This window comes from Equus przewalskii, chromosome 22, assembly GCF_037783145.1.
Source record: "Equus przewalskii isolate Varuska chromosome 22, EquPr2, whole genome shotgun sequence".
In the NCBI taxonomy this organism is placed as follows: Eukaryota; Metazoa; Chordata; class Mammalia; order Perissodactyla; family Equidae; genus Equus; species Equus przewalskii.
The window spans coordinates 4,188,339-4,210,309 of NC_091852.1; the positions used below are offsets into that span (position 1 = coordinate 4,188,339).

At 41.5% G+C, this 21,971-nt stretch overlaps 2 long non-coding RNA genes across 2 annotated transcripts; one reads left to right on the forward strand and one right to left on the reverse strand.

The window, feature by feature from the left end:
* Positions 1–1,033: 1,033 nt before the first annotated feature.
* LOC139078725 (uncharacterized) lies at positions 1,034–7,643 on the reverse strand. The gene is made up of 3 exons (XR_011531754.1): positions 7,506–7,643; positions 3,270–3,454; positions 1,034–1,171 (listed from the first exon to the last, which is right to left on the reverse strand). It is a non-coding gene; the product is annotated as an uncharacterized lncRNA (long non-coding RNA).
* A 6,309-nt stretch (positions 7,644–13,952) lies between these two features.
* LOC103566653 (uncharacterized) lies at positions 13,953–18,913 on the forward strand. Its single transcript, XR_548547.2, has 4 exons — positions 13,953–14,233; positions 14,532–14,676; positions 15,686–15,804; positions 18,582–18,913. It is a non-coding gene; the product is annotated as an uncharacterized lncRNA (long non-coding RNA).
* Positions 18,914–21,971: the final 3,058 nt, after the last annotated feature.

Consider the following 21,971-nt stretch of genomic DNA (forward strand, 5'->3'; position numbering starts at 1 on the left):
CTGCAGCTGAATAATATTGCATTGCATATATATATATATATCACATTTTCTTTATCCATTCATCCATTGATGGACACTTAGGTTGTTTCCATGTCTTGGTATTGTAAATAATGCTGCAATGAACATGGGGTTGTATATATCTTTTTTTTTTAAGATTTTATTTTTTCTCCCCAAAGCCCCCTGGTACATAGTTATATATTCTTCGTTGTGGGTCCTTCTAGTTGTGGCATGTGGGACGCTGCCTCAGCGTGATTTGATGAGCAGTGCCATGTCCGCACCCAGGATTCAAACCAACAAAACACTGGGCTGCTTGCAGTGGAGCGCGCGAACTTAACCACTCGGCCACGGGGCCAGCCCTTTATATATCTTTTTAAATTAGTGTTTTTGATTTCTTTGGATAAATACCCAGAAGTGGAGTTCCTGGATCATATGGTAGTTCTATTTTTAACTTTTTGAGCAATCTCCATACTGTTTTCCATAGTGGCTGCACCAATTCACATCCCCAGCAACAGTGTACAAGGATTCCCTTTTGTCCACATCCTTGCCAACACTTTTACAAAGTAATTTTTGATTTACTGAAGATGAAATCTTTTAGTTGTCCTAAAGGTTAGATACTTAATTACCTAAAAAGCTCTGGACTTGTTTCAGCTTAATCATCTTTATCCCCCAAACTGTGAGAACAATTTCTTCTGTTGCTTAAAGTTCCCAGCCAACAGTCACTGTTTTCATTCTTGTCTTTTCAAATGTTTTTGGATTATGCTTGGTTTTATGATGCACTTAGCTTTTGAGATACTATTCTCATTCTATCACTAGTCTATTTTAAAACAACATTTTCAATTCAAGGAGCAATCACCAAGTACTTTTCTGTGAATCACTGTGCTTGGGGACAAAGAAAAGAGATAACCACATCTCTGCCTTTATAGTAAACAACTGTGATGCATGAAATATATGGAATATATACTAAAATGAGCTTTAAAAGTACCATGATGTCTTAGTCGGCCTGGGCTGCTATAACAAAATACCATAAACCGGGTGGCTTTTCAACAACAGACATTTATTTCTCATCATTCTGGACGTTGGCAGCCCCACATTAGGTGCCAGTATGGTCGCGTGCTGGTGAGAATCCTCTTCTGGGCTCAGGTGGCTGACTTCTCACTGCATCCTCACGTGGCTGTAAAAGGGGCAAGTTGGCTTTCTGGCCTCTTCTTATGAGGATACTAATCCCATTCATGATGGCCCCACCCTCATAACCTAATTACTTCCCAAAGGCCCTACCTCCAAATATCATCACAATGGGGATTAGATTTCAACATGGATTTTGGGAGGACACATTCAGTCCACAACACATGACAAATGAGTTCTCAAAAGTTAATTCTGGTGGCAGGCGCTGTGGCCTAGTGGTTAAGTTTGGCACACTCTGCTTTGGTGGCCCAGGTTTGGATCCCAGCTGTGGACCTACGTCACTTGCTGGCGGCCATGATGTAGTGGGGACCCATATACAAAATAGAAGATTGGCACAGATGTTAGCTCAGGATGAATCTTCCTCAAGCAAAAAGAGGAAGATTAGAACAGATGTTACCTCAGGGTGAATCTTCCTCAGCAAAAAAAAAAGACAAGAAAAGGAATAGTTAATTCCGACAAGGGAAATATCTGGAAAGACTTCAGGGAGGGGCGTGTATTTGAACTGGACACTGAAGGATAATGGTGGTAGTGAGCCTAGATTTCTCAAGTCATAAAATCAGGTGTATAAAAATGTAACTTTTTTATTCTCTTAAAAGCAGACAATTTCTATCTTAAGTCCCTATTTCTGCTTAATATCAGAAAATTTAATCTATGCATTTAATTAGACAGCCAAATGTAGAGGGTTCTTATGAATTTCAGTTGAAATTCAGTCAAACATAGCCTTGCTAGTCAAGCTGCAGTCCGTGGACAGCAGCGCAGTGTCGTCTGATTGCTTATTAAACATCAGACTCTTGGCCCGCATCCCAGATCTTCTGAGTCAGTATCAAGATCTTATCAATATTCCCTGGATCTGAAGTAGCAGTTTAACAAGATTTCCAGGTGATTTGCGTGCACATTAAAATTTGAGAAACCCTGAAATGAAGTATTTGTCTCTCCACCCCTTACGTGCGCAGTCAAGGTCAGCTACTGAATCTGCTGCAGGTGAACCCTCCGCTGCTGCTAGCCTCAGCTGAGATGCGAGCCTGTCTGCATCTGCTCTCCAGCCTCACCTTCCCTCCTCTGCTGTGGTTTTCCCTTATCCTCGCTGCAAGGCCTTTAAGGATCTTCCACATCTCTCTCTTTTCATTAATCTCACATTTCTCTGGCTTTTGAAAATTCCTCCATTTTCGCAGAAACTTTCTGGCTTGCTTGGTCTTTGTGGAATCCTGTCAGCCCAGGCATCTGGTTCAGGTATTCAGTCACTACAGGTGCTGTGCTGACCTTCCTGCAGTCGAGGAATGTGTGGTACAGGCTGTGTTTGACTGCATTACTGAATTCATTATAAACGATAAATACTGAGTGGAAGTCAAATGTAAAAGGTGCTGGGGTACAGTCACAAACTCTTCAACAGTTTTCTTATTAATTCAAACTCCACTGATTTAGAATATGTGATAGTCAAGACAAGGTCTGGGATGATGGTTATTTATCTGAAAGAGGTCCTAACTCATAACTAAAGTTCCTTCTAGCTTCAAGATCATCCATCCATCCTCCTAACAAACACTTATTGAGTGGCCAATATATGTGAGACATTGGGCTAGGAATTACGATTAAAAAGATTCTAGTCCCTGCTTCAAGGAGATAAGGAAGAAATACATAATATTAATTATACATATGGGAAATAATGGGAGCAGACTGTAGGACACAGGTTATGCTTTGGTGGTAGGGGAGAGAAGGGGCAAGCTTGTAATCCTTATAAAACTAAAAAGGATGTTATACATATATTAATAAACAAATTGCTTTCATACAGTTTTCAAATCCAGTTACATATATTGTACTACATTTGATAATTCTTATCTGTTAGTGAAAAGCACTTCCTTTATTAGTCAATAGGAACTTTATTAGTCACTGTAAACTTGGCTGTTAATTTCCTAACTCCACATATAAGAAAGTAACAAAACTATTTTTAAAAATTATCTAATTGTTTTTTCTTATTTCAAATTGGTCTTCAAATGGCTAAGATTTTATTGCTAATGTACTAAAATGACATAGAGAATAAAAAGACGTAGAGAAGACAATCAGATGGTAAAACATAGTGCCTGGTCTCTTACCTGAAAGAGTAAGGCTGGGCTGGCCCTGCGGCACAGTGATTAAGTTCATGCACTCCGCTTCAGTGGCCCAGGTTCATGGGTTTGGATCTTGGGCACGGACCTACACTACTTGTCAGCCACGATCTGGTGGCGACCCACATACAAAATAGAGGAAGATTGTTCACAGGGATGTTAACTTTTATAACCTTAATAAAAAAAAAAATAGAGGAAGATTGGCTCAGATCATAGCTCAGGGTGAAACTTCCTCAGCAAAAAAAAAAAAAAAAAAAGAGTAAGGCTATCAATGAAATACTTTTGTTTTCTAGAATAAGAGTAGCTATAAAAATAATATCCTCAAACTAAATATAGTCTTACATACCATCCAGCAATTGCACTGCTAGGTATTTACCCATTTGAGCTGAAAAACCTGCAAGCACACCAAAACAACTGTGGTGCATCCATACAACAAAGTGTTCCTCAGCAATAAAAAGAAATGAGCTACTAAGCCACAACGAGACATGGAGGAAACTTACATGCATATTGCTAAGTGAAAGAAGCCAGTCTGAAGAAGCTACATACTGTATGATTCCAACTACATGACATTGTGGAAAAGGCAAAACTGTAGAGACAGCAATAAAAAGATCCGTGATTTCCAGGGGTTTGGAGAGGGGGTAGGATGAATGGGTGGAGCACAGCGCATTTTTAGAGCAGCGAAACTATTCTTATGATACCATAGTGGCGCGTACAGGACATCACGCATTTGTCACAACCTATAGGACCTACAACACAAAGAGTGAATTGTAATGTATGCAAATTTAAAAATCCATTTGGTAGGTCAAGGGATACCAGGGAAAAATGCAGACTCTAGAGAACCTAACTGCATCGCAAATGCATGAAACAAGCTCGCTGAGGGGAGCAGGGGTGGGGCCCGCTGCTGACCTAAATAACTTTGGAAATGGAGTCTGTAAGGCAAACGGCAAAGGGAACTTCACACAGTACTGTACTCTAGTCGATACAATTGCCTCCTCCAAGGGAATGGGAATTCTGATACTGCTATACTCCTATACTGGACTTGAACAAGTAAGTAAATTGATGACAGATGTGGGAGCCAGGTTTTTCATTGCTGAAGTGGGAATTTAAAGCAAGGGCAGGAGGCTAGAATGATCTATGTGGTAATGAATTAGAGTTGGAGACATCAGGAAGAACTCCTGTGGATACAAATGACCACACATAGAAATATTTACATGTGCACGTGTACACGCAGGTGCTTTAGTTTGCTGTGGTTGCATAACAACTTGGTTGCTTAAAACAAGTAAAATTCTGGAGGATAGGAGTCTAAAATCAACGTATCGGTGGGCTGCACTCTTTTTGGAGGCTCCAGGGGAGAGCCTGTCCCTTGCCTCTTCCAGCTTCTGGTGGCTTCAGGCTTTCTTTGGCTTGTGGCTGCATCACTCTAATTTCTGCCTCCATGGTCACATTGCCTCCTCCTTTTTGTGTGTCTCGCTTCTTGGTGTCTCTTTTATAAGGATACATGCAATGGCATTTAGGGCCCATCCAGATACTCCAGGATTATCTCCTTATCTCAAGATCCTTCACTTAATCACAATTGCAAATACCATTTCCCCAGATAATGTACATTCACAAGTTCCAGGGATTTGAAATTGATATCTTTTTTGGGCAGGGCATGCATTTTTCGGCCTACCACACACAGATTAGTATATAAACACATATTTCTTTGCTCTGACAGCTGGGAGGGCCTAAGAGAAACAACACTCTGGTAGCAAAAAGACCTTGGTTTCTAATACCATTATGTAGTAGAAGGAAGCAGGATCCTTGGAGCAATGGCTGATTCCAGGACCCGGGCAGGAAATATACAAAAGGAGGCGGGAACCTCTTGCAGTGCCAGAAAGTAAGGAAGCTCTCAAAAATCACAACAAGAAAAACACATTTATAGGAATATTTCAAAGGGACACAAGAGTCAACTGAAAGAGCTCTCAATGGCCAAAGTTGGAAAAATTTGAGGAACAAAATAAATAAAATACTATTGAGTTATGACCCAAAGTTTAACATAAATATCCATGAGTCCATACTAATATAAATAAATGTTTGAGTAGGTTAATAAATGGAGAAGAGACAAATCTCCTGTGGAAAATTCCAAGTAACTTATGTAGATACTCCACCCTAAACGAGGCGAGCATGACTCTTCACTCCTTAAGTGTGGGCTGTGCATAGTGACTTCCCTCCAAATAATACATTATGGAAAAGGGGGAAAAGAGAACAACTTTACAGTGGAGAAATCTGACAAATACTTCAGCCAGGTGATCAAGGTCAACATCAACAGTTACAAATCATGTTGACTGTCTACACTATTGATATGATGTGATGAAAATAACACTTAATCTTTGTGGTCTTTCTTCCCCAAACCCGTAAGTCTGTTTATTGTGATAGAAACATCAGGCAAATTCAAATTGAGGGACATTCTACAAAATGCTTCACCAGTACTCCTCAAAACTATCAACGTCATCAAAAACAAGGAAAGTTGGAGAAACTGTCATGGCCAAGAGGACCCTACAGAGGCACGACAACTAGATGTAACGTGATACCCTGGATGGGATCCTGGGACAAAAAATGGACATTAGAGAAAAACTAAGGAAATCTGAATAAAGTGTGGACCTTAGTTAATAATAGTGCATCAGTATTGGCTCACCAATTATAACAAATGTACCACACGAATGTAAAATGCTCCTAATAGGGGTGACTGTGTGCAGAGGTGGGGCAGTGTATTGATACTCTCTGTACTATATGCTCAATTTTTCTGTATATCTAAAACTTTCCAAAAACTAAAGTCTACTGATAGAATAATATCTCCATTACTACTTCACTGTCTTCACAGAGCTTAGCTTCCTAGCCATCTCCCCTGGTGGGCAGCAGTACATGAGCGTGGGGTCTGGAGTGGGCTGCAGATCCCGTCTCCCTCAGCCACCTCTGTGGACTGTGACAAGATTCTTAACCTCTCTGCTCTTCAGTTGCCTTGTGGCCATGATAATAACATGGCTCAGTTACTTCAATGAGATAATATTATACTTCCTCCCCTAGAATTGTTGTGAGATTTAAAACATATAGTATCTTGGTGGTAAATTCCATGAAGCAAGAGATCTTGTCTTTTATGACCCATCAGTGTATCCTTCACCCCTGTTCTGCCTGGTACAGGGGTCGGTAAACTTTTTCTGTAAAGAGCTAGACAAAAAAACGTCTTAAGCTTTGTGAGCTATCCGGTCTCTGTTTAACAATTCAACACTGCTGCTGTAGCACAAAAGCAGACTCAGACAATATGTAAATGAATGGGCGTGGTAAGGTTCCTATTAAACTTTATTTACGGATGCTGAAATTTAAATTGCATATATAATTTTCATGTGCCATGAACGATTACTCTTCCTGTGATTTTTTTCCCCAACCATTTCCTTTTTTTCTTTTTTAATGATTGCCACTGAGTTAACATCTATTGCCAATCTTCCTTTTTTTTTTCCTTCTCCCCAAAGCACCCCCAGTACATGGCTGTATATTCTAGTTGTAGGTCCTTCTGGCTCTGCTATGTGGGATGCTGCCTCAGCATGGCTTGATGAGTGGTGCTAGGTCCATGCCCAGTATCCAAACCAGCTAATCCCTGGCCCGCTGAGGCAGAGCTTGAATTTAACCACTTGGCAGCCAGGCCAGGCCCACCCCAACCATTTCAAATATAAAACCATTCTTAGGCAGGATCTGCAGCTCACTACAGACCCCATGCACATAAAGCCCTACACATCAAAGTGAGCTAGCCAGAAAGTTAAGCTCTTTGATTGCCAAAAAAAAAAAAAATTTAGCAGATTATGAAAAAACTGAAATAGTAACGAGGATAGTATTTTTTAAGATCCTAAAGGAAGACAGTGGGCCAGATTTAGCCTACAGGCCATAGTTTGCTGACCCCTGGTCTAGTACAAGGTAAGTATTTGCTAAATTCAGAAGACATTTAGTAATATAGTGAGCAATAGCATTAGTATTCTCATCTATTTCTTTTACGTCTGTAGCAGCTAGAAAGTGAATGTTTATAAGATCATGCGATTTGGATTTATAATTTCAACTGTGTATTTGCAATTACTTCCTTTAAAAAACCAAAACAATACCTTCCTTTCCACAGACCCTATATTTTACAGTGACAGACCTTTTCACCCTTAACTTTCTAAAGAGTTAACAACATTGAAAAAAATAAAATAATTTTACCTTTTCTTCAGTTTCTTTCTTAATTATGAGGTTTTAGAAACGAGATATGGAATAAAAAATTATTTAGTGAGTTCATTTTTTTTCCTGTAGATCCTTCGTGAAATCGTTTGACCCAGCTCTGATTTAGAAGAGGTTCTGGAGATTCCAGTTTAAAACCCTCAGAGGGCAAACAGCGGCAGCTCTGTGGAACTATTCCGTAAGTCTTTCTGACAGCATGCCTAGCTTGTTTTCCCCTAGGCTCCGTTCACAGTGGAACATTCTGTGTTGGAGGGAGCTGCGTGCATTACCTCATTGCTATCACCCTGCACAGAAATGCTGAAGAACCACGGAGGCGGCTTTCCAGAACCACGGTTATGACCCTCAAGTCAGAAGGTGACTGTTCTGCAATCAACCCGAAGAGAAATAAAGAAGCAGAAGCATTTTAATTTATTCCCAAACTCTGGTTCAAAGTCTTACATATGATGAAGCTTCCTAGAAAATATAAATTCTACACAAAGTGAGACTGTTTTCAATGAACAAAAATGCTGGGAGGTTGTTGCAATGTTTTTAAAAAATCCACTTGATTCCTGGCTTCTGGAGACAAGCATTGGGTCCTGCCTTCTGTTCTATCCCCCACAGCACGTAGCAACCAGTTTCCAAATTGTATGTGCTGCGTTGTGGAAGTGAATTACAAATTCTTATTCGTTTAATTTAGCTATTGGAGTGGAACCAAGAAAGAACAGAGGGGCCTGAGCCAAATCACAGTTGGGAAGAAGTGTTAGTTAACCTGCAGCCACTCCTGCATTCTTCGGAAGGCTCACCCCCTACACTGGCATGCACAGCTCAGTGTGATGACTTGGATGCAAGAAGTACGGATTGCCTGTCTTTATACTTTTCAGGAGAAGGGCATGTGTGTCTTTTAAAATCACATCTCCCTTGAGAACAGTCCCATGAAAAGACCTAACAGCACTTTTTCCTCTGGAAGCCCCTTGTACAATGCATCACGTATCAGAGAAGACTTCTGTCAACTATGGAGGTCTAGGCAAACGTAAAGCTTAACAAAGTTACTCTAATTACCAAATAAAATCATTTATTTTACTTAAAATTACCTAGTGAATTGATTTAAAATTAACAATAAAATAGAAGGATGAACCATTACATTTAAAAATAGGTTACCTATAAGGGGGGAGAGAATGGAGGGGACAGAGAAAGAAGTTAGATTTCTTCAAATACATTTTGTTCATAGATTTGGTTTTGGAACCATATAAATGTTTTACATAATCATAATATAAGATTAAATTTAAAATTAAAAATATAAACAAATAAACTTGAAAACAGATCCAGTTGATGGCATAATTACAGAGAGAGGCATTATCCTAAATGTCTTTAAAATAGAGTAATTTGGCTGCATATACTTAAAGGTATATATCCTAAGGACAAAAAGAACTATAAAAATAATCCTAAACTGTTTTCAGTAATCATATCGCGGGGGCTGTGGTAGACAGGGGCAGAGTCTGCCCGTCCTGCCTCCTGCCCCTTCCTTTCTCACGTTGTATCCCAGCTCCATCTCAGTGTCTGCTTCCAGAGAACCCAACCTGCCAAGAGGAAGGAGCAGTGCTATTATTCTGAGACCTTTATATGTGTAGTTTGAGATAAAACAAATCAGTAATCACGTTCGTTTTGTTTAAAATCAGAATTTTGGGAGTAGGAGAAAGAAGTTTCAACAGAAGACAAGGCTTAAGTAAAAACCCTGTAGATTTGGATTATAATTCAAAGTATTAAGGTGAAAAACGTGATATACTTTATCTTTAAAATGCATATTTTTGTATCAGTCAGCTTTAGCTGCTTAACAAACCACCTCAAAGTTTAAGGGCTTAAAGCAACAAACATTTTTATTTCTCATGACTCTGTGGGTTAGCTGGGTGGTTCTTCTGGTTTGGGCTGGCTAGTTTGGAGATGGACTGTGAAGGATAGCATAATTCACACGTCTGGGGCCTCAGCTGCGACAGCCAGGATGGCAGTGCCTCTTTCCAGCTGGGCTTTTTTCCTCAAGGACGCTAACTCAGCCTTCTCCCCAACATTACAGTGAGCAAGCCCTCATTGCACATGTGCGTGTCAGATCTCTGCTTTTGTCACCTTTGCTGTTGTCCATTAGCCAAGACAAGATACAAGGCCAAGCCCAGATTCGAGGGCTAGAGAAATAGATTCCACGTCAAGACAGGAGGGCAGTCAAGCTTGCGTTGCAAAGACGCATGTTGCATACAGGACGCAGAGGGATTTGTGCCCATCTTTGCAACTTACCATAATTTCCTAGCGCTATTTAAAAGACCTGGAAACAATTATCTACTAAAAACTGCTATTTTGAGACCATGATCTGGCCACTACAGGTCCTCACTGCTATCCAGGTGGTCATTGTTCCTAGGTATTTTCAAATGAGTAGGAATCAGCACTAGGACTCCCTGGAGAGATGGCTGCTTCCAGGTCTGGGGCAAGAAAAGTAAAAGATGAGGCTGGAATATCTTATAACACCAGACCACAAGAAAACTATTAAAGACTAATAGGGTTGTATCAAGGGACCTGGAATATGGAAACGACCTAAATGTCTGTTGACAGATGAATGGATAAAGAAAATGTGAAATATAAATAAAAATATTATATAAATATATAAACGCACACACTATGGAACATCATCCAGCCACAAAAAGAATGAAATCTTGCCATTTGCAACATCATGGATGGAGCTTAAGCGCATTATGCTAAGTGAAATAAGTCAGAGAAAGACAAATACCACATCATTTCTCTTATATGTGGAGTCTAAAAGAAAAAAACCCCCAAAAACCCAAGCTCATAGATACAGAGAATAGATTGGTGGTTGTCAGACGTGGAGGGTTGGGGTGGGTGAAATGGGTGAAGGTTGTCAAAAGGTACAAACTTCCAGTTATAAAATAAATAAGTCCTGGGAATGTAATGAACAGTACGGCAACTATAGTTAATAATATCGCATTGCACATTTGCAAGTTGCTAAGAGAGTAAATCTCAAAACTTTTCATCACAAGAAAAAAAAACTCTGTAACTATGTGAGGTGATGGATGTTAACTAGACTTATTGTGGGGATCATTTCACAATACATACAAATATCAAATCATTATACACCGGAAACTAATATAATATTGCATATCAACTATACCTCAAGAAAAATTATTTCATAATACAGGTATATACTGTTATTATAAAACACTGCACTTAGTAAAGTAAAAAAAAGAAAAAGGAACTTGGAACCAACTTGAATAGACTTACAACAGCCAAAGATGGAGAAATTTGAGCATTAATTAGAATAATAACTGCAAGGTATTAAAATACATCAAAAATGTTTAAAATCCCTGAGTTCATAATGACACTAAAGAAAAAAATACCATTGGTCATCTTTGGAGGATGCTCACAAACTAAGTCATTATTTTAAAAACTGGTAATTAAGCAAAGAATCAAGCATTTATTTTGTCTTTTTTATATTAGTTGTACCACAAGGTAACCTGATAGTTGATGATGGGCAAGTTTCTCTTTATAGATGTTTCCAGCTAATAAACGAAGAAGAATGATGCCATTTTTCTATCTCTAGTGAATTAATCAATCTAGGTAACGGTCATCATCAATTGTAAACACATACATGCACACAAAGACAGCTAGACATCATGGGCCTCCTGCTGGAATATACAGCACTACTTGTGAAATCGTCTTGCCCCCAAAAAAACAAACATCATATCTGAATCTGATCAAGACTCTAAATTGAAGCATCGGCATAGAGGTCAGAGGAATGGGTGTTAAATGACACCATAGGGATGAAATCAGAAAATCTAGCCCTGCAGAAACAAACAATCTTGTCTCTTTAACAAAAAATTGCAAGGCATTAAAAAAAAGGGGGGAAACCTAAAGATTAAGAGAGTTAAGACATATCAACCAACTGCAATAAATGGACTGATGTTTGTCTCCCTTCAAAATTCACATGTTGGTGGTGGCCTTCAGGAGGTGATTAGGTCACAAGGCGGGGAGCCTCTTGAGTGGGATCAGTGCCTTATAAGAGAGATCCCAGAGAGTTCCCTTTCCCCTTCCACCATGTGGGAACCAAGAGAGGAGACGACTGTCTATGAAAAAGGAAGCAGGCCCTCGCCAGACGCTGAATCTGCTGGCGCCTTGATCTTGGACTGCCAGCCTCCAGAACTGTGAGAAATCAGTGTTTGTTGTTGAAGCCACACAGTCTATGGTATTTTTGTTATAGCAGCCCAAAGGGACTAAGGCAGACTTTACTGGGCTTCTGATAAAAAAACAAAGTGCAAAAAATGTTTACAAAAATTGTTTCACAGGAAACTGTGAAACCTGATTGTGTATTTGTTGCTATTTTGGTGCTAGCAGTTTCATTTTTTTAGGTGTGATGATATTGTACTTATGTTTTAAAGAATCTTCCTTTTTCATGATATCTACTGAAATATGTATGTATGATTTCTGGAATTTGCTTTAAAATAATCTGGGTGGGGAGAACAGATGGGATTCTAGAAAAGGAAAGATTGCCTATGAGCTTTGTCGATGAAAATAAGCCATAACCAATCTATAAATAAAAATTTGGGTGAGTTTATTCTGACCTAAAATGTGAGGGCCATGGCGTGGGGCCTTTCTTCCCGAAGAAGTGGGGTGCACAGAGTGGTTATATACCCCCAAAAAGGATGTTTCACATGATTGAAATGTCCCTTTTACAATCATTGCAAGACTGCTCTGTCGGCACGGCGATTGATGGACACAGCAGGTAGGTCGCTGTCTCCGTGGACACTGCTGGGTGGCAGTCTGTTGTCTCAAGCCGGGTGGTCACAGGTGAGGTGGGTGGTCAAAGGTGAGTACAGCAATCAGTTCCTAGCCTAAGGAAAGATGCTCATCCTTAAGGAAATGCCAATGTGGGGGAAGTTGCACCTTTATCCTAAGGCCATTTGTTCTTGCCATAGGAAATGTTTAAAGCAGATATACGATGCATGCTCAACAGCCATGTCAGGCCCTTTTGGAAAAACAAAGCCAGACCGAAAGGTTTATACTAAATGGCTTCCTCATATACTCCAATATATCCTATTGCTTGCCATTTCTATTTGTCAGCTTTTAACTGTTGATGCTGAGTGGCATAATGGTTTATTATACCATTCCCTCTACTTTTATATATGCTTGAAATTTTCTATATCAATAAAACACACACACAAAGACAACATTAGGAAGATCAGGGCATAATAAGGCTCGACTGGAAAAAATGACGACAAGCATACCTAGCAAGGAGAAAAAATATGACAGCGAAGTGCAACAGCATTGACTTGGTTGAAAGATTTCTATCATATTTGACTTCCTCTTCTCTGTGGTCTATTTTCTTTATTCTCTCAACAGGATTTTCTTTGATACTTATGCTAGTCTCCATTTGACCAGCCAAGATCCATTCTCTTGCCCTTCTTTGCCTTTTTCCGGATTCCTGGAGGCTACCTCTAGGAGCTGTGTCACCCAGTCTCCAATATAGATTGACTTCTGGTTGCGTTTTGTCTGAGAATCACGGAGCAGACAGAAGTCAGGCTGCAAGCTCCTCCCCTTCCTCCCCGCTGGGCACCGCGGTGTTAACCACGGCAATTTCCTTCTTGCAGCTCCAGCTCTTGCAGGACGGCTTCTCCTGCCTGGCTGTGCTCTCCCTGAGCTCTGATAACACGATTTGCTCCCCTCCTCCCTTCAGGCCCAGGCACGCTAATAGATTCCCACCCTTGCAAGCTCCAGATGCTTCAACAGCTCTTGCTTGGTCCTTTCATGAAGGCACTCTTGAAATAGTCCCTTCATCCTCAGTTAAAATGTGTGAACCTAATTGCCAGGTCCTGAACAGATACAGTTCACCTTAATGACACACTATTTTCAGGATAACTGTATTTTACACTACTCAAAGCTGGAGCTGAATTAATTGCCAACAAATACTTACTGAGTACCCGCTGTGTGCCAGGCACTGTGCAGATAGATATTTGCTTATACAAGCGTGAATGAACCAGAGGTCTCTGGCCTCATGAGACATAGAGTCCACGAGGAGAGTAAGACGGTATAACAAAATCCTTCTAGTTGAATTGAAATGCTGAACCCAAACTGGCCTATGCAAAAAGAGGAATTTATGGGATTTTTTTAAAAAAAAGTTCAGAAACGGCTTGCTTCCCAGGAAGTTTTATCTAGGACTTCAAGCAATGTCGCCAAACCCAATTTCTCTCACGGTTCGGGCTCTGTTTGCCAAATGAGGACTCAGTGTTCAAACTAGCTCTTCCATGGGGCAGCAGATGTGACGCCGCAGTTGGGAGGACCGCGCGAGCGCCAGAAAATATCTCAGCCCTGCTCAGTGGCCGGTCGGGAACGCGGCGCTCTGATTGGCCGGCCGGAGCCTCCACGCCGTCGTCAGCCCTGGGAGCGGAGTCTGCGCGTGAAACGCCCGGATGCAGAATAGGGGCGGGGTCTTCTCCAGAGGAGCGCTGCAGTATAGAATCCAGCCGCAGCAGCTCCAAAAACGTTAGACGTTCGCGAAGAAAGATACACAATGATGTGTCCTGATAAGTAAATTGAAGCTGATCAATATTGTTGTGCAAGGTGACGTAAGGGCAAAGCCTCTCCGGGTGAGCCCCGTCTGATTTTAACCGCACCTCTAGCGCTCAGTTCCCAAGCGCCTGGACGGCCTCCGCCTCTCCTTCTGCCTCGCGGCTTCCTTGGTAGGTTTGGGAGCTCGCTCTGACCGCATTCAGGGAGAACTGGAGTGTGCACCAGGGCAGCCCTTAACCAAAAGAGGAGAGAAGCTGGTGGGAAAAGGCCCCAGCCTCCAATCCTTTTAGAGGACAATCCTGAAGCACATTCTACGGGGTTCATCAGACGGTTCCCAGGCGGAGAGAGCCCCGGTTGCTCATAAGCGTAACCAACCAATAAGTGGGTCTTTTACTGGATTTTCCTGCTCCCCCATCTCACTCTCCATCGCTCCCTCACTAATCCCGCCCTAAGTCCTTATCCTATCAGTCTCTGCTCAGGAGATATCAAGCTGAAACCCAGCGGGAGAGGAGCTCGCCAGTCACAGCAAGAAGACCGTGGTTTTGAAAAGGAGAGAACTCTCCCATCAAATAGGAAAAATATATCAATTTTAGACAGAGGAGAGCTAAGAAAGGTAAAAATGAAACTGTATTTAATGAAAGCAAGACTGAATTGCTTCTACAGTTTAATAATAATTGTAAGGATTCTTACAATTACTTGCATATTAACATAATTCGTCAGGATAATAAATGTAATGTGTATAATTATTAAAGTTGATTAACCTTGTTCCCCTCTATGCACTGCAATTTTTTTGAAAGCAGGAAGTGCTCCAAACTGATATCTCTAAATTAAATTTAACTCAATAAATTTGCATTGAGTGTATTCTGTATCCAAAGCACTTTGCTAAGTGCTGTAAAACAAATTGTCCTCTCTCAAGAGGTCCTCAGAGTCTAGTGAAGGCAACAGATATACGTAATTAGCTCAAGACTTACCAAGGGAACTCGGGTTACAGGTATAATCGTAGTACCCCGTGATCCCTTAGTAAACATCATATATTCATTCATCTTTTACTGAACATATACCTTATGCCAGATCTGTATGAGGAGCTGTATTATTCAGGTGCAAAAAATATCAATGTGTTTCCAAAGGCCAACTCTTCTTACAACTACCTGCAACTTCTCTACCTTTGCTGTGAGCATCTTTCCTGCCTTTCTGAGACTCTCCAAAGAAAACCCCCCATTTGGTCTTTTTCATTGCCTCCCACGCCTACTTCCTGAGGGTTTTGGAACTTCTTCCTCTGGAAAACACAAATGCTACTCTTACAGATTCACAGAATGTTAGTTCTGAAAGGGATCTTCATGTTTTTCATAGAAATCCATATATATACTGTATACTAAGAAAAAGGAATAGGAAGGTTTGTGGCTGGAAGTGGCAGATCCAGGGGCTCCGGCTGCCCTGAGGGCTGAGGGTTCAATACCTCTGCATGCCAGTGTGACTAGACGGGGGCAAGCAAATGACTGTCAGCCTGCCCAAAAGCCGTTCCTGTCACACTGATGTTACTTAGCACACTTGCTTGGAAATACTACCTTAGAGATTGTTTAGCCCAGCCCTTCAGTGTGTTTGTTTATTTTCTGGTGCTTCAGTTTTAGAAAGGAGAGAACCAAGGCGCAGAGAGGTGGCGTGGCTTACCCTAGAGCGCATACTGAGTCGGAGTTTCTCCCACTAGCTCCATGTAGAGATGGCTCCTCTTCACCACTATAAGGTACTTTCACAATGCTCTAAGTCCAGGGTCCCCAACTTCCTGCCCCTTTGTTTATGTCTGGAAAGCGCGTCATTCCATTTCCCACTCATTTCTTCCTCTCCACTTGGTGACTTCCTATTCATCCTTCAAAGCCCAATTAGATTATTTACCTCCTTTGTCTAGCCTTCCCTATCTGCCCTGGGCAATTAGTCACTCCCTCTTCCTTTACCAGTGATTTCTTTTTTTAAAAAACAGCTTTAATAAGATACAACTTACATACACTGAAATGTGCCCAGTTTCAGCGTACAGCTCAATGCATTTTGACAAACGTATCCACCTGTGTGTCTACCACCACATCAATATGTAGAACATTTCCATTGCCCCAAAAGTTCCCTCATGCTCTTTTCAGTTAATTGCCCTCCTCTCCCAGCCCTAGGCAATCACTGATCTGCTTTCTGTCCCTGTAGATTAGATTTGTGTTCTCCAGAATATCATATAAATGGAAACAAACAATATGTACTGCCTTGCCCTTGGTTTCTTTTGCTCAGGATAATATTTTTGAAACTTTTCTATGTTGTTGTCTGTATCAGTAGTTTGTTCCTTTTGTGGGAGTAATATTCTATTATGTGGAGAGACCACAGTTTGTTTCATCATTCACCTGTTGATGGACATCTGGATTGTTTCCAGTTTTTTTCGCTATTATGAATAAAGCTGCTGTGCACCCCCACAGCGTTTTACATTGACTTGTACTATAGCACTTTTCATGTTAATTCTAATTATAGTTTATATATAGTGGAAAGAGCACTACCACCAGAGCCGAGCCCTAGATTTCTGGTTCTAAGTTAATGATGTATGTAAATTGCTCAGCACAGTTTCAGCATATGGTAAATGCTTAATCAATAATAGCTATTATGGCTGCTGTTCTTTTTACCTGTGTGACCATGAATAAGTTACTTAACCTCTCTGAGTCTCAGCTTCTCCTCATGTGAAATGAGAAATTTCCAGGGTCTTGCCCGCAATGCTGAAACACACTGTGAGGGGTATCCAGCAATCATGTAGGGCGTTGGTAGGGGATGCTCTCCCAGTGGCCGATTAAATAATGGATGGTATGACTTAAGACTTGTTGGAGGGCCGGCCCGGTGGCATAGGGGTAAAGTTTCCACGTTCCATTTCGGTGTTCTGGGGTTCACCAGATCACATCCACGGTGCAGACCTATGCACCACTTGTTGAGCCATGCTGTGGCAGGCGTCCCACATATAAAGTAGAGAAAGATGGGCATGGATGTTAGCTCAGGGTCAGTCGTCCTCAGCAAAAAAGAGGAGGGTTGGAGGCAGATGTTAGCTCAGGGCTAATCTTCCTCAAAAAAACAGACAAACAAAAGACTTGTTGGGAGTGACATGCTCAGCCAATTCAGTGGGAGGAGAGTTTACAGTGGGAAGCTGGGGAGAGATGGGCATAGGGAGCAGTAATAAGCTTCATGGAAAGTTACACACAGACACACAGGATGTGGGACAGAGCATTTCTTTGAGCTTCAGGGAGCATGTCCAGGATGGGCTTACATGTGTGCTAAAGCAAGTGAATTATGATGATCCTCCCCAAATAACTTGGCTTTAGTGCTAAGGATATCCAGCCAGGCTCAAAGTTGCACAAGCCTTTTTCCCGTAGCTCTTTGCTAATTGAATTAAACCCTTCTTGGCAACAAGGGAGTCTCCCAAAGACTGACGGGAAGGATTGATTTTGCCAGTTGCTTCAGGCTGCGTGTCTCAGCTCAAACGCCTCTTTTAGCTACTGCCTCCTCTCATCTTCCTGTGACTGTTAGTGACACCTGATCGCATTACACACCGGTGCCCTTCTGGGTATCATCTGTTGGCTAATACAATTGCTGCTAATTCGTAGAGGACAGGGCTCTGTACCCGGCTGGGGAGTCTTCACAGTGTCCTCACGCCCTTTTCAGCTTCAGCTGCAATGCCAATGGAATTTAAGGTACTTCACTCAGAAAAGGGAATGCTGTGTTTTGTTTTCCAGAATCACGTATGTGCTAGAACCCAAGCCAGCAGTAGAACAAAAGGAAAGCCACAGAATTAAAGTCTGTCTTCCAGCCCTTCACCTCCTCCTACTGTGGGCTTCAACTCACTGTCAGAGCTCACTGTGCCTTGCTCTGATGCTGGCCCTGACATTGGTTCCCCTACATTAAACCCAGCATATATGGGGTTAAAACCAAGAGCACCCAGCCCCTTCCCCTGCTTCTCCAGTTCCAGTAACTGGTTCTTGAAATTTATTGTGGGGAAACTGATAGCCAGAGAATAGCAAGAAGCTGAAACTTCCCAGACCCCAACTCCTCAGCTTCCTGACACCAGCGTAGGGGGTCGGAATTGATCACCCTAAAAGGTGTCTCTTTGGTTAAGGACAAGAGACTCTAAAAGAAACTTTGACCTTCCCCCTAACTGCCTAAAAGAATTCAAGATAGACGTCCTGTCCCCAGGACAGGCTGTCACCATAGATAACTCTGGGTATCAGTAGACTGTGAGGGTCCTTGCTAAGCCCATTCTTATCAAAGTTCTGTTTACCAAATCTCTGCTTTTCCATCTCCATGTGAATTGTCTTCCTCCCCTTCAAAGTCCCAAACCTCTACCCCCAACATCTTCCTTTGTCTTTAGCTGAAGATGGTATTTAAGGTGACATCTTCACCCATTCTGGCCCGATACTCAGTTTTTCTGGGTTTCTCCCATGTATATATGTTATAAAGCTTTGTTTGATTTTCTTCTGTTATTCTGTCTCATGTCAATTCAATCCTTAGACCAGCAAGAAGGACCTAGATGGTAGAGGAATTGTCTTCCTCCCCTAAACCAGAATTCACCATCCATCACAGAGGCAGACAACCAGGGACATGGATCTGTGGATTCTTTTATCTCACCATCCACCTCTCTGCAAGGAGCCTCACAAGGCCAAACACAGGCTGGTGGGAAGGTGCCAACCAGCAAGGCTACATGTTCCTCCTCCCTACAAGCAGCCACATTCCTCACAACCTTTGAAAACCCTTGCCTCCCATCTTTTGAAGAGACAAATTTGAGGGTTTACTCTCATCTCCCGGCTGACATCACCCAAAATAAACCCCTTTCCTTGCCATAAGCCTGGTGTTCCAGTTTTTATTTTGGCTCTCTCTTATGTGGTGGGTAAAAGAATGTGTGTTTGTGGCTGATAACAGCTCTGCCTGGAGCCTTCGCATGGCATTCTCCCAAGCTCTGAGCCTTCCTCCCATTCCTTCGTGATAACCTCTCTTTTGTGGCATATTTCCTTTTCGTTAAATTCATAAGTATCTAAAAATTGTGTTTCAAACTGCTAAGGCATCTCTCTCATAGGTCAAATACTTCATAGCTATAAGTTCCTTTGGAGAATTAGAATTTACCTCAAATGAGTGATTCGCAGGCTGAGCATTTCAGGTAACTTGATGTACCTGCAATTGGAGATATTTTGAGGCAGGTGGTTATTTTATTTTTTTTAAAGATTTTATTTTTTTTCCTTTTTCTCCCCAAAGCACCCTGGTACATAGTTGTGTATTCTTCGTTGTGGGTCCTTCTAGTTGTGGCATGTGGGACGCTGCCTCAGCGTGGTTTGATGAACAGTGCCATGTCGGCGCCCAGGATTCAAACCAACGAAACACTGGGCCGCCTGCAGCGGCGCGCGCGAACTTAACCACTCGGCCACGGGGCCAGCCCCAAGGCAGGTGGTTATTTTAAGTTTACTTCATATCAGCTACTAATGCTCGCTAACATGGCCTATGAGATGAATAGAAATATTTTACAGTGCTTGTGATTCTGCATAAGATGGTAATTTTACATGATTGTGTGGAAAACTGAACCAGGAGCTACCTTGTCATGGAAGCAGAACTGGTCATCCAGTTCCTCAGTATGATAGTAGGACCTATGGCTAATAAACTAATTGGGACTGTTTGTTCCAATTATTTGTTCAGGTCCAATTCTTCTGTGGCCATGTGACCACAGTGTTTATTAAAAATTGTCCATCTTGCTTCCAGGAATAAACAGTAGCATGATTCATAAGAGAGGAAAAGGCCCTTAAGGTATGCAATCATCTCCAGGCCAGAGGGATGGCTACAATTTATCAGAATCACCACTGTCAATAAATAGTGGGACTTTCAGAACTTGGTTGCCTTCTGAATAAAGCCAGTAAGGATTAACACATGACAAGTAATTTACCTTTTACAGAAACCACGCAGAGATGGTTTGTAGATATGTAATTGTTAGAGATTCAGGAAACCTCTAAGTTTTATAAAATTGATCTAGATATACCGTTTAGACAGGAACATCACCAAAGAAAGCTATAGCCTAGTAAACTATATTATAGCCTAAATGCATGAACAAATCAAGAAGAAACAGCAGGTTGTGTTCTTCACGGAGCACTCATTTAGCAGTGTTCTGCTGCAGTCGGCAGTACAAGTTTATAAGAACTGATTGTTAAATGTTCAGGAATTTTGCAAGTTGTTAAATTCTGTTGGTGGCTTGAAATAAGCTGTGGTGGGAGTGTTTAACCACAGAAATTGGCAACTGCTATAGACCGGAGCTTTTTATTTGTTTGCTTTGTTTTGTTTTCAGAGAGCTGGTTTACCAGTCCACCGATGTCTACTGCTGTTGAAGGCAGAGAGATTCTATCTGTCAGGAAAATTTATATTCCCATCTCTCAGAGAGGGATGTGTTATTGTGGAACTGGAAAAACTCGCTAGACATTTTCCAGAAACTACGATTAGTATTCCTTCAGTTGTCTTTGCTTCAGGTCTGTGCTCCCCAAACAAACTGCTGCTTATTTATCTGGTACAGTAGATCAACTGGTGTTAAATGGTACTGCTTAAAGCCCTGGGGAGTCTAAGGAACCCTCTTAGGGGACATCTGGGGAAGGGAGGAGAAGGGTCACGTGAGGCTGAGCAGGACTTTCATCTATCTTCAACCAGAGCATTTTTATTTTCTCCATTTTACATATTGGTTGTCCACAAAAAACAAAACCAAACCAACAAAACACTTGTTTGAAGAAAGCGGACCACTGCTGAACAAACTTCTGGAAATAGAATGCCAGAACTCTTTGTTCACCAGAAAAGCACAGCCCTTATTGTGAATAAATTATTATTCTGGGTATAATTCAGCCACTTGTGAGTTTAGTTAACCTCACTTAGTTTCCTATTAACTGGTAAGGTTGGGATACACCGATTGAAAATTCAAATTTCTTGACACACCATGTTGAAGACCAGACCCACGCGTGAGGAGCTGCCTTTCCGAGATTTTGACCAGAGCGTCAGCAGGCCATCCTCTCTGATCGCTCTCTCTTATATGTAGCAACTGGGAGACTTCCTCTTTGCTACAAGGAAACTGGAAAATGAGTCAATCAGGTGAGCTGGGCTCAAGTCCTGGAAAGTTTTTAAAATGGCTCCTCTTCTAGTTACAAAAGTGACCTGACGTCCCTTATCAAGTTTTAGAAAATTAGAAAAGCAAAAAGAAGAAAACAAAAACCATTTGCACTATCCAAAGACAGTCACCATTACTTTCAGAGGATATTCCAGCTGTTGATACAAACATACATGTTCACTCACATATACGTCATTCTTTTTTAAGAGGAGTTTTGAAACATTCAGTTCGCAATGTAATGCCACTTGACTGGTTCTCATCATAGCTTCCTCATCTGTAATACGTGAGTGTGGGCTGATCTATTCATGAAACGCCTCTTCTCTATATGAAATTCTAAATAAAAGCTAATATAAAACCTTCAAATTAAAAAAAATCAAGTAGTTATTTTACTAGGTACTCTATGCATACGGTATAATCAAAAGCGCAGTATAGTATTCAACAAACAGACGGCTCCCTCCTACAGCCTCCAGTTCACTCCAGAGGCAATCATTGTTAGTGGTTCCTTGTTCATTTTCCAGAGATATTCTGAGCGTATACAAGCATATCTGTAAAGTGTAACAACTAATTTAAAGGAACGATTTGTGGTTTATATATGGAAGTAGAGCTCAAATGTTTTCAATCTATTAGAATCTTTTTAAAAAGTGTTTTGTTCTTGGGGCTGGCCCTGTGGCCAAGTGGTTGAGTCTGCGCGCTCTGCTGCAGGCGGCCCAGTGTTTCGTTGGTTCGAATCCTGGGCGCCGACATGGCACTGCTCATCGAGCCACGCTGAGGCAGCG